Here is a 13955-nt window from a genome sequence, read left to right on the forward strand (position 1 = left end):
AATGAATTCGTACCGATATTTCTAAGTGCAGTGCAATACCACAGGGTTCATTCTAGTCTGTCACCTTTCTGTACAAGAATGTCCCTTATAAGTTCTCTGGCAGTCAGAAAACCAGTTCTTGTTACCAACTGTACCTGTTTTCAACACTAGTGAATTTATAGTTTCAGAACCATCTTCCATGAAAATGTAGTAACTAGAGTGCACAGCTCTTTTCTGTCCTCAGATTTACAGTTTTCAGTCAAAATACTATTTTCTAACACTCATTCTATTCATTCCCACTCCCTTCAATTAAGTTATGTCATTTTTTGGTAATATATAGTTAGGTTCTTAAGTAAATGTGTCTTCCCCTTACATCCCGGTTGTTGAGTTTGTAATTTACATAGAGGAAAATTCACTCTGAGGTATATAGTTCTGTGAGTTTTAATAAATAGAAACTCAGGTAGCAATATTATCCCCCAAATCCCCTCAGGTTGTCCCTTGGAATCAACTTCTTCCCCAACCCCAATCTTGGTAACCCCTAATCTGTACTCACCCCTATAGTTTAGCCTTTTCCAGTTTACAATATTCCAGTTGTGCTTATGTTAGATCTGCTGATACTGCTCCATAGCTGGTAGATGCTGTATTCTGTGCTTTTCCCCCAACTCTTTTTCCTCTTTTCACATTTTTTATCTTTTTCAGTAATTTCTATTAACCAATTCTCAAGTTCAGTGATTCTTTCCTTGTGCCAGAACTATTGATAAGCCCACCAAAGGCATTCGTCATTTCTGCCATTTTTTCTCACGTTTAGCATTCTATTTAACTATTTTTTGTAGTTCCTATCCTTCTGTTAAAACTACCCATCTAATTCATCATGCTGTCAAGCTTTTTCATTGGAGCTTTTAATGCAGTAATCATAGTAATTTTAAATTCTCTACCGGGTAGTTCCGCTATCTGTGTCATGTCTGAATCTGATCTGTGGATTGCTTTGTCTGCTGGCCATGTGCTGGGCTTTTTGTTGGCTTTTTATATGCCTCCTGTTTTTGCTGTTGAACATGGAGCACCTTGTGAAGAAGCAGGGGCTGAGGTAACAGAAGCAGGCACACCTCTTCTGCTGCTAGGCCGCTAGGGTGGGTTTACATTAATGTGGTCAGAAGCCACGCTGAGCTGTCGTTCATGATGAGTATGTGACCCTCCGTGCAACAGCCTCCATCTCCTCTTCAGGTGACGTGTGATCAGAGTGGAACCTATTTGCCGAGGTCTCTTCTCAGCTAGCACACGCTCAGCTCCAGGTCTGCCCTCGGTGCTGCATCTCAGAGCGGCTCCGTGGCACGGTCTCCCCTCTCCCAGCAGAACTCCAGGGTTCCCCGTCACCCGATGTTCACCACTCTGGGACAGGAGGCAAGAACTGGGGTTTCCTGTTGTTCTGATTAAGCATCAACCTTAGACAGTCCCTGGGCCTCGGGGATGTGGCCTTCCCGATACTCCTGCCCCTTACCCAGCTGCGGTTCAGACCCAAAATGTACTCCTTGGGTAGGTGTGATTCTATTCCCCACCCCCAGGTGCGAAGGGCCTTTACCAGTGCCCTGAAGGCAACAGTGCTTTCTCCATCCTTCCCCTGCTTCCAGTCAGTGCAGGCCAGAGGGAGACAGGGAAAAGGGTCCTGGCAGAATTTCTTGCTCCACCGGTAGCAGCCGCTCTTCTCCTCAAGCCCTCACCCCAAGGATGCTTTCCCCGGAATCTCACTCTTTTGGGGGGACAGAGAAAAGCCTGCAAGTGATATTAAACTCCCCTTCCATGTGCAGCCTCCCTGGACAGCCCATTCCCTTGCTAGCCACATTCAGCACCCATCAATCTCTTCAACTCTGCCAGCTAGATCCTCCCCGCGCCCGGGGCGCCTGTTCTCTCTGCGGGCACCTGGTTCTCCTCAATCCTCCAGGTACCCGGTAACCTAAGCTCTGATGGGTTCAAAAAAGTCATAAACTTCAGCCTTCTAGCTTTTGTTTGCTTTGTCTTGCTTTGAGGGTAGAAACAATGCTCTTTCTGCACCACAACTTTTTTTTTATTAATGCCTGAACTTGTCTGCTAAAAGATGAAACTATGAAACAAATGTAAAGCTTATTGAAAAGTCAACTTAAAAGCAACATTCCAAATTAAAATGCTCTAATATAACGTTTAGTTTTAAAACCTAATTAGAGAATTCTTGGTTGTTCATGAATGTGATTTTTTCCAGCTGTTGATATATTAAGAAAAGTCTCATTTCCTAACAATAAAATGAATTCAAAACTAAATTGCAATAATGCACTTAGACATAAACTACACCGAGAATTCAGCCTAATAAAAGCACATACAGCTGATAATGATTTCTTAAAAGTATTTAGTTTACATTTGACAGAATGCTTTGAGAACACCAATTACGTGTTCATAGCCCCCATAATTCTGTTTTACAAAATATTTCCTCAAATCTCTGGAGCGATTACCACAGGGTTAAAAGTTGTCTTAAGATCAAAGATCAAACAGAGGGGGGGAAACCCTGTAATTCGCTAGAGCAGCTCTTGATCTTTTCCATCTGCTATGCAACAAGGAGGTGAATGTTGAATTTGAAAAGAGAAAACCTTTTAACTAAAAATGGCAGTAAACCGATTCTGGCACACATCCAAAAGGAATTTTTCTATATGAAATCCAAGTCCCTTTTGCAAAAATATAAACAATGTCAACAATAGAAAAATAAGATAGAGTCAGTAAAGTACTGTCTTTTATTTATATCTGTCTTCCTATAAATATATCACATGATCAGATTTCTATTATAAAGCCACACAGTAAACACATTTTTGACCATCAAGATAACTTTGTAAGCACAAGCTTACGGGTGAATGATGCGAGACAGCTGCAGCAAGACAGTGGGAACTCGGTGAGCTCAGACCTGGAGACATACTTTCCTGGCGCAGGAAACAATTCACAGATTCCCTGGACTTTCCTTCATGTGAAAACCTAGAAGCCCCGTCTACCTTCATCTTGGAAACAATCAAGAAACTCCCAGAAGACAAGTGATGTGGCACATTTTTTAGAACAGAGAAAGCACGTCTTATCTCCTGAGACATATGCTCATAGGCCTACCAACAAGTGTGGCCTTCAGTATCCATCCAAGTATTCTAGAATGAGGTCTGGTTCTTTCCTTGATGTGCCTTTACCTTCTCTCTCCTCTCATAATTATTGAACTATATACCCTAAAATTGGTGAATTTCACTATATATATATATATATTTTTTTTTTTTTTTAATGAAGTTAAGAAAAAAGAAAAATATTATTGGGTCTTATCTTGAATCAATGAGTTTACAAATAATTCCCATTCTCTTTTCCACATACAAGGTAAGGATAGGTCTCAAAAACAATGGGGGTGGGAACAGTCTTTTAAACAAATGGCACTGGGACAATGGATATACACATGCAAAAGAATGAATCTGAACCCCCTACCTTACCCCAGATATGAAAATTAACTCAAAATGGATCAAAGAACTAAATGGAAGAGCTAAAACTCTTAAAAGGATCAGAGATACAAATATTAGTGGCCTTGTATTAGACAAAAGTTTCTTAAATATGAAACCAAACACACAAATAACAACAACAAGAGATAGGTAAGTTGGACTTCATCAAAATTAAAAGCTTCTGGACATCAAAGAATGCTATCAAGAAAGTGAAAAGACAACCCACAAAATGGGAGAGAATATTTGAAAAAGCATATATCTGATAACAGTCTAATTTCCAGAATATATAAAGAACTCTTACAATTCAACAATAGAGACAAACAGCCCAATTTAAAAAAAAAAAAAAAAAAAAGTATTTGCACAATTCTCCAAATGAGATAAAATGGCCAAAAAACACATTAAAAAGGTGATCAACATTATTTATTATTAGGGAAATTCAAATCAAAGCACCTACTATATGGCTATAATCATTTTTTTTTTATAGAAACAAGTTTGGTTGAGGATGTAGACAAACTGGAACCCTCATCATTACTGATATAAAATAGTGCAGTCACTGTGGAAAAAAATTTGGCAGTTCTTAAAAAGATAGTTACTATATGACCCAGCAATTCCACTCCTAGATAAATAGAAGATAGATAGATAGATATATAGATAAAAGGGAAATAAAAGCATATGTCCACGCAAGAAATTGTTGATTAATGTTCACAGAAACATTCATAATGGTGAGAAAGTGGAAAAAAACAGAAATGTCCACCAACTGATGAATGGATAAACAAAATGTAGTGGTATATTCATACAATGGAATATTCTTCAGCCATAAAAGGAGTGAATTCACAATGTATGCTAATATAGAATCATTGTTATACACCTGAAACTAATATATATATATATATATATATATATATATATATATATATATATATATATAAAATCTACTATATCTCAATTTTTTTAAAAAAGAAATGAAGGACCAATACATGCTACAACATGGATGAACCTTGCAAATATTATGCTAAGTGAAAGAAGTCAGTCATAAATCCTCTGTGTTTGAGGTTTTTTAAATTTCAGTTTGCATTGAGTATGATCTTGTATTAATTTCAGATGAATATTTCATAAGGTAGATTGTTAAACAATCATCTACCTTATGAAGTGCCTCCTCCCCATTATTTCAGATACCATCTGACACAATACAGAGTTTTTACAATATTGTCGACTACATTCCCTTGTGCTTTACATCCCTGTGACTATTTTATAGCTAACAATTACTATTTCTAATGCCTTCACCTTTTTCGCCTAGCCCCCCAACCTACCTCACTTCTGGCATCCCTTAGTCTATTCTCTATATCTATGAATCAATTTCGATTTTGTTTACTTTGTTCTTTAAATTCCACATGTAAGTGAAATTATATGGTGGTTGTCTTTCTCTGCCTGGCTTATTTCACTTCACATAATACCCTGTAGGCCCACCTAAACCACCATAAATAATAAGATTTCATTCTTTTGTATGGCTGAGAAATATTTCATTGTATATGTACCACAGTCATTTTTTAAAAATATATATATTTTATTGATTTTTTACAGAGAGGAAGGATAGGGATAGAGAGTTAGAAACATTGATCAGCTGCCTCCTGCACACCCCCTACTGGGGATGTGCCCACAACCAATGTACATGCCCTTGACCGGAATCGAACCTGGGACCTTTCAGTCTGCAGACCGACGCTGTATCCACTGAGCCAAACAGGTTCTGGCTGTACCACAGACTTTTTATCCACTCATATATTGATGGATGCTTGCATTCCTTCCATGTCTTGGCTATAAAAGGGTAATATGCTAATTAGACCAGACAAATTCCTGACAAAGCCATTGTGGTGGGGGCCGAGGCCGAGGCAGTTAGGGGCGATCAGACCAGCAGGGGGAAGCAGTTAGGGGGCTATCAGGCCGATGGGGAGAGCAGTTAGGGGGTGATCAGGCCAGAAGGCAGAGGCAGTTAGGGGCAATCAGGACTCCAGGCAGAGGTGGTTAGGGGCAATCAGGCAGGCAGGTAAGTGAGCAATTAGAAGCCAACAGTACCAGATTACAAGAGGGATGTCCGACGGCCAATTTCGGACATCCCCCAAAGGGTCTCAGATTGGAGAGGGTGCAGGCCAGGCTGAGGGACCATCCTGCCTCCCATGCATGAATTTTGTGCACCAGGCCTCTAGTCATAAACAAATGGGTGTATATATGCTTCAAATTAGTGTTTTGGGTTTCTTCAGATATAACCCAGAAGTGGAATTGCTGGGTCATAAGGCACTTCCATTTTTTTTTTTTTTTTTTTTTTAGAGGAAGAGAGAGAAGTATCAATGTGAGACCAAAATATTAATTGGCAACCATAGGTAGTCACACACATCAAAACATGGTTCCTGCCGACAGAGTCTGTATAGTTATCAGATTTTCTGTGCGATGGCTCCATACATGTTTGTTAAAAATATATATATATATATTAATTGGCTGCCTCCTACACACTCCCTATAGCGGATCAAGCCAGCAACCCAGGCATGTGCCCTGACTGGGAATCAAACAGTGACCTCTTGGTTCATGGGTTGATGCTCAACCACTGAGTCACACTAGCCAGGCATCATTTTTAATTTTTAAGGAACCCTTACACTGCTTTCCATAGTGGCTGTACCAATCTTTCCTTTTTTCTATATCCTTGCTAACATTTGTTGAGTTTTCTGAAGAGTACCGTATATAGTTGTTGTTGTTTTGCTTTTATTCTAAATTTTTACCTTCAGATATAAAAAATATAAAAAATAAATTTAAAAAAAAAAACACCTTTTCTGGCCCCATAACTTTATTCAGCAAATCACCTCCACAAATGACACACGGCAGTTTTGACATACTTCATGTAGGTCACACCCAAAAACATCCTAATGTCTTAGACCCTCCACATGAGCACTGCCCAGTGAACTTTCTGCAACACGGGAACTATTCTATATGGGCACTGCCCACAGTGGCATGAGCCACATGTGGCTACTGAACATGTAAAATGTAGATGTGTGGTTAAAGTGCTAATTTTTTTATTTCAATTAACATAAGTGAAATACCCACTCGTGCTTAGTAACTGTTACACTGGACAGTGTGGCTCTAGGTAACTCCTAACGTTTTCCTGCTTTGCAGACCTCCAGCTGTGCTTCAGTCCTGTTAGTCAGAGGTGCCTGGCTCACTATGACTATGACAGCCATGAACAGCAAGCGGCTCTGCATATCTCTCCCTCACGTTTGAAAACCATCTTCAGTTTCATTAGTATCAAACGACTAAAATAAACAAGTCCGTAAGTCTAAGACTAAAACAATTAAAACCCCCTAGAGAACCCGCTAACACAACAGCTCCCGCTAATTACAAGCAGACAGGCTGTGGTATGCACACAGAAAACAAAGGCCTCTTTCACAGGGGGATTAATTGATAGCGAAGGCCTGACTGTGCTAAGTGTGGCTGTAAATCACTGCATCTAATAAGATCATTCTGCAGTAAATTTTCAGAACGCTCATTTTCCCATGGAGGGAGACTTAAGAAACATTTGTCTAAATCAGTATTTGCCCAAGTATGTTTTAAGGAATAACAGCACGGTGTAAGAAGCTAAGCAAGCTACCAAGAGTGCTCATGGTTTGGCTGGGGGAAAATGCTGGGCTAAAAATGTCTTGGGAAGATTTTACATATTTTTTAAAAGCTAATGTTCACGGTGAATCTCCAAGAGAAAGGTTATGGAAACTTTATGAAACCTACCTGACCAATAATTATGGAAAACAAAGGCCTAATCAGTATTTCTGAAATCTGCCTCGTGATGAGGATCAAATCAGCACATGCATTCCAGTGCTTGTCGAGTGCATGGATCTCCAGGCCCGGTGACCGATTCGGGAGGTCTGGGGCAAGCCTCAGGGTTCAGAGCAAGTTTAGGAAACACTGGGCTAGTTCATTCAGAGGACCCAAAACATCTGAAACAACACATACACATGAAAACATACACTGACCATCCCACATACATGCAACCATTTTCTGTTTGTTTGTTGGAAGAAAAAAAAAAAACTACAGAAAATAACAAGCATTGACAAGGATGTGGAGAAACTGGAACCCTTACGGACTATTGGTGGCAGAGTCAGCTGGCACAGACACTTTGGAAAACAGTAAGGCAGTTCTTCAAAAACTTAAAAACAGAACTACCATATGCTCCAGCAATTACATTTCTGAACATATTAGCAAAGTAACTTAAAGCAGCGTCTTGAACAGATACTGGTACATCCATGTTCACAGCTCTAGCATACACAATACCCAGAAGGTGAAGGCAATCCAAGTGTCCACCTACAAATGAGTGGACAAACAAAAATGTTTGTATATCTAATGTAATATTATTCATTAAAAAGGAAGGAAATTATGACACATGCTACCACAGGGATGAACCTTGAGACATCACACTAAGGGGAAAAAGACAACCACAAAAAAAAAAAAATCTACATGATTCCATTTCCAAGAGGCACCTAGAGTAGTCAAATTCACAGAGACAAAGACAGAAAAAGTCATGCAGTTATTTTTAATGGACACAAAGTTTCAGATTTGCAAAATGAAAACCACTCAAATGGATGGTGGTGAATGTTGCACAATGTGAATGTACTAAATGGCACTGAACTATATGCTTAAAATTTGTTCAGATGATAAGTTTGAGGGTGTATGTATTTTACCATAACTTTAAGAAGAAAAAAAAAAAATCAGAATTGTTGGTCACATAGGAGAGACTATGCTGCAGGCAGCCTAGAGCCGGTGACTTCCAGGCCACGGTCATTACCACTCACCTTGCCTCTAAAGATAGAAGCCAGCTAGGTATGGTCTGAACAGGAAGTCATAGGTCTGGCATATCCTAGGTCCAAGGATATGTCCCTTCTCTAATTCTGCTATATTATAATTATCCCAGGAAAAACCTCAGTTCAACCAAATGATCTAATTATGAAGGAAGTGTTTACTGATATACAAAATAGATGTAACCTGCTTAAAAAATTAAACTTCTTTAGTACTTCCAGCATATTTATCATGCCTATACTCTCAGAGTCCACAACTACCATTTCTTGAATATATTATGGAAATAAAAATGTTATCTATCTATCTTTCCTTTCCTCCTTCCTTTCCTCCCTCTCTCTCTCCCTTCTTCCTCCCTTCCACTCTCTCTAGAAATCAATGAGGAATAAATTCTCAGGTGAGGATTACCAAAAAAAAAAGGATAACTTTTATCTTAAATTTAATATCTCCATACACTTTATTTGTAAGTTATTCTGGCACCAATGCATATTTTCCCACTGTTACTACTGAGTCCAGTTTGTATTCTTTCGAAGATACGCTAACAAATGCTGAAAATGAAGCGGCTGTTATATATTCTAAAATGTTTAATATCTTTACATGAAAACTGTGATTACTACTTTTTGCTTTTTATATTAAACTTTGATAGAAATTTTACCACCATAAGATCAGACAGAGTTTTATCTTCTTTTAACCCAAATGTAATGCATAAGAAATAAAAATTTGATTGACAGATCATTTAATATTACCTCAGACAGGTAAAAACCTAATTTAATTTTTTTTCAAAAGTCAAAATAGTTTTTGGCGAGGGGTTTATGATGATCAGCCATCCTGTAATTCTGCATTTCCCCACCAGCACTAGCAGTGTGCCCACACAATGTCACCCACACATCCCTGCAGTGCAAACAGATCCTGTCCCAGCACCTGGGGGCTGGGAGGGGGTCCTCAATTCACCCTCTGGGTAGAAAAGCTTAAACATTATTTTGCCAGACAGTTATGACAGCTTTCAACAGCATTCTGTAAGGAAAAATAAATAAATAAGCTTTCACTCAGAAAACAGTCACATTTGTGAGGATTTTTTTAAGTTGTAAAAGAACCCGAAGGGGGAGAGAGGGGGGTAAGAGAGACAAGAAAATGATTACCATCAAAAAGAAAACCTCTGTGAAATCGATACACACACAAAATATATATATGCAATACTATTTTTCAAGACCTGGGATACCATTTTGTGTGTGTGTTTTTTTATTGTTTTGTTTTTTTTTAAATATATTTTATTGATTTTTTACAGAGAGGAAGGGAGAGAGATAGAGAGCTAGAAACGTCGATGAGAGAGAAACATCGACCAGCTGCCTCCTGCACACCCCCTACCGGGGATGTGCCCGCAACCAATGTACATGCCCTTGACCAGAATCGAACCGGGGACCTTTCAGTTTACCACTGAGCCAAACCGGCTTCGGCTGGGATACCATTTTGTAATTGACTTATCACTCAATAGGATTATTTGCCCCCATATCACTAAATTGCATTAAAAACAAACAATAATAAATACCTAACATATAACTACCACAAACACTAGAATTAGCACTTCCCGTAAATTCTTTCATCCTCACACTCATTACACTAATGAACAGATTAGTGTTAATATCTATAATAATAAAATAATGTGCTAATTAGACCTGATATCTTCCAGACATCCTTCCTGATAAACCTGAGGCCAGAGGAGGGAAGCCAGCCTGGGTCCTGGGTGCCTGTGGGCGACCGGAGGAGGGAAGCAGCCTGGGGCCCGGGGGCCCAAGGGAAGCCAGTGCAGGCCGTCGGGGGAAGGAAGGCCTACTCTTGCACAATTTTCCTGCATCGGGCCTCTAGTTTAATGATACTTAGGGTCACTGCCAAATAATCACAATTTTAGGTTTTTTAAAATTACAGTCAAATTTATAGAAGCCTTTTTCAGGCAGAACCTAATGATGTAGGAACTCTGTCCTCAAATCAACAAGTACGTGTCAATGAAAAAAAAAGAGTTTGGGGGGAGCAACACTGAATTAAAAGAAGTACACTAACATATATAATAGAAGTCGAAAATCTTGACTTTGATGTGACTACAGGGAAAGTCTCGTTTTTTCTGCCGTAGAGGAGCAGGGGCAAGTCAAACAAGCTGCAGCTCTCAGAGGAACCGTTCACAGCCCTGTCACAATGACGGGGCTGGAGCTCCACCCGTGACCACCTCCTGTGTGTGCTGGCCTCCCCCTCCTTCGCGTTTCCCTGAGACAGAGACGCCCCTCTGTGAGTGAACAATCCCCACTGCGGGGTGGGAGGCTCTCGGTGCTGCTGCCTGGCTGAAGGCCTTTGGGAATTAGGCACACCTGTCCGTGGGGGGATATGGCCCTCTAATCTGGTTAGATTATGCAGAAGCCAATTACAGATACGGTAACCCTTAGTCTCTGTTTTGTGTCTCTCCCTTGACCTGCCATTCATAAGCACATACAGAGTCTAGATAAACGAGAAGGAACATTTTCCCCCAAATTGCAAGAGTTCACTGGAGAGACTTGTAGAGAGGAATCACTGGAGGTAAAATTCGTTCTAAGTGGCTCTTTCTTACACCTCATTCATTGACTTTTACTTCATTAAAGTACCAAAGTATCTACTTCCAGGTCACTTCACCTGCAGGGCAAAGTCATGGTCCATCCAGAGCTTAGCCCTTACGCTGTAATGCCACTAGGGTGGGTCACACAGACCACAGAAGAGAACTGCATTTTCACCTATGAATGGACTAAAGCTGAGTTCCCAAGCCACTCTCACTTGACTTGAAGCTATGAAATAACATATGAGAAGTGATTCAAAGCTTGGGGTGAGGATCCCATGAGTTAGTACACACAAAGCACTTAACACAGTACATAATAAACCCTCTACAAATGTTAGCTGATACTGTTACTAGGTCTTTTTTCACTTCTTTCTCTTCGGTGTCTTTGATGTTCGGATGTCGCTCATTCAGCTAACCAGCATGACATGCCTGTCATATGATAGGCTCCATGGAAAGTACTGACGTGTCCCGGGCTCCCAAAACCCAGCTGAGGAATCCAATGCACACACCACCAGGCACTCCATTAGATGGTAAGTGCGTAATACATAAGTGCTGGGAACTCGGAGAGGTGGTATTTGTGTCATGCAGTGACATACCCTTTCCTCAGGCAAAGGGGTAATCTACTCTCCACTAGAGCTACAGCACAAAGACAAGAATAATGGACCTTGAGGAAAATGTTTCAGTGAGACTATTGAAAAGCTTTAGTGAAAAGAAGTAAAAGTCGTCACAGAAAATGAGAAAAGGAAAATCTATGATAAAGAATGTGCTGATATGGAACTGGAGATCAGGTGGAGGTTCAGTTAAAAACAATGTTTTTGAACTTGGGATTGAACAAGGCCAGAGGTTCTAGCTTCCCGAAGAATACAAGCAAAGCTCACTGGTGAATAGAACCAGTAAGGCCAGCTCAAAGCTTTTGAGAGATGAAGCAGGTATGGCCCGGTGATCGTGGGAGATAACCCAGGCAGGAATCTAATGCCTTGGGAAGGAACGCTCATTTCCTGACTCCCTACAACTGACCATTACACCCCCCAATAACCTCAGCTGCTTTCTCTACCTCCCAGGATTCTTGCCATACAAAGGGCTCCAGGGGCCTGACTTCAGAACTGAAGCTCTGTGCTTAAAATGTTCTTATTTAAATGAAAATCTTGTGGCAGCTCTGTCTGTTTTGGGTTTTGTGTATTCCCTACAGTTGATTTTGAGTTTTTTACTCTCTTACTTCTTGCATTAAAATTGGTTGACATACACATATTTTGGCATAACTTCCTCTAATCTGCTCAGCTTCCTCTTATCTACCTATCAATTCCACTGGTTTCACTGAGGAATAAGATTATAATAAATGCTAACTCTTTAATGCCTTTGAGCATCACTAATGCCTTTGAGTATTTGCCTTCCAAATGGATATTTCTCCATCTACTAAAGTATAATATCTATCTGTAATAATAAAAGTGTAATATGCAAAATGACAAAATAAAACAGCAGAACAACTATCTGGACAACGACGCTATGACATGCGCTGGCACCAGGCCAGCCAAGATGGGTGCGATGCGTTTGGTTGGGTTGCCCACCACTGCCCTGCAGAGGGAGGACCAAGCCACCCTCTGCAGGGCAATCAATGGGGGGGGGAGGGGGGGGAAGATTTCCGATCAATGGTCCCACAGAGGGAGGCCCAGGCCATTGGCCAGTGACTCTGTGGCATGTGTGCAGGGCTGGCCAGCAATCACCCTGCAGAGGGAGGCCCAGGCCAGCCAAGCAATCACACCCTACAGATGGCTGGCAGTGGCAGCAGCAGCAGCAGGGGTGGGGCCAGCTACCAGAAGCCAGGGGAAGGAAAGACCGAATAGGCCCTTATCGCCAGCCAGGCCTAGGGTCCTACCTACAAGATCCTGGATTGTGAGAGGGCGCAGACCAGGCTGAGGGACACCCCCCATGTTCACGAATTTTATGCACCAGGCCTCTTGTGTGTATATATATATAAAAGCTTAAGAGGCCGGAACACTAGAAAACCAGTCACACTAACCAATAGAGGGCAGACACTCAATGCAGGAGCTACCTCCTGGTGATCAGTGCACTCCCACGGCCAACCAAAGCAGGCCAACCTTCCCTGGTCCTTCCCCTCAGCCAGCAGCCAGCAGTTGGCAGGAAGGAAGGCCCCAGCCGGCAGCCAAAGGCCCTGATCACCCCTGATAACCGGCGAGGCCTAGAGACCCCACCCATGCATGAATTCCCTGCATCAGGCCTCTAGTAGTATAATATTCACCAACTTCTCCAATGGAATTTAATACACAGTCAAACATCAATAAACCTTAGTTGATTCTGAACTTACTTACAAAGCTCTAGAACATAACTCCTCAAACAGCAATAGTCTCCTATAGCATCAGCACACATGTAACATTAAGAGGCAGTGTTTCAAATAGATAATCTTATTTAAAAACACTTGAAAGAAGTAAGTCCTGACTCCTTTCTCAAACAGGGATTCTGGGCAGCTTCAGGCAAAGCACAGTTAGACTAGAGTGGGGTAAAATGGGCACAATGATCCAACACCATGTGCTTCAATTTGCCTCTGCACTTCCTAAAACAATCTTGTGCACTTCTGTCACTTTGGGTTGACATCTTAAATTTTTATCATAAATTTAGTGGAGGCAGAGGATATGATTTTCAGCATAATATTTATGTATTTTACTTTTCCAACTTTATTAAAGCATAATTCACAAATAAAACTCTATGTCTGAGCCCTACAACAAAATAATTTAATGTATTTTTACACTGTGAAATGATTAATTACCTCAACAAAGCTAATTACCGTATTTTTCGGACCATAAGACACACTTTTTTTCCCCCAGAAGTGGGGGGGAAAAGTCCCTGCGTCTTATGGTCCAAATATAGCCTACACATAAACTTTAAAAAAAAAGTTTTTTTACTTGCCCGGCTCTGTGTGGTCTCTGTGTGCTTGCCCGGCTCTAAAATGGTTCTAAATGCTGCTGTTTACTTTACAGGGTTGATTACATGTGTTTATGACTGTGATGTTGGGTTTTAATGCACATAAAATATTTTAGGACACTATTTGTTTCAGAATCTTTTTTTCTTCATTTCCC

The 13955-nt window shown here is 40.7% G+C and overlaps 1 protein-coding gene and 1 non-coding gene across 2 annotated transcripts in view; one reads left to right on the forward strand and one right to left on the reverse strand.

The window, feature by feature from the left end:
• The window catches only part of SMYD3 (SET and MYND domain containing 3), a 439975-nt gene that overhangs the window by 371759 nt on the left and 54261 nt on the right, over positions 1–13955 (reverse strand). The gene's annotated exons all lie outside the window — the stretch shown is intronic.
• On the forward strand, positions 5806–5918 carry LOC118727746. Its single transcript, XR_004990654.1, has one exon. It is a non-coding gene; the product is annotated as a small Cajal body-specific RNA 14 (non-coding RNA).

This window comes from Pipistrellus kuhlii, unplaced genomic scaffold, assembly GCF_014108245.1.
Source record: "Pipistrellus kuhlii isolate mPipKuh1 unplaced genomic scaffold, mPipKuh1.p scaffold_m20_p_25, whole genome shotgun sequence".
NCBI classification, from domain to species: domain Eukaryota; kingdom Metazoa; phylum Chordata; class Mammalia; order Chiroptera; family Vespertilionidae; genus Pipistrellus; species Pipistrellus kuhlii.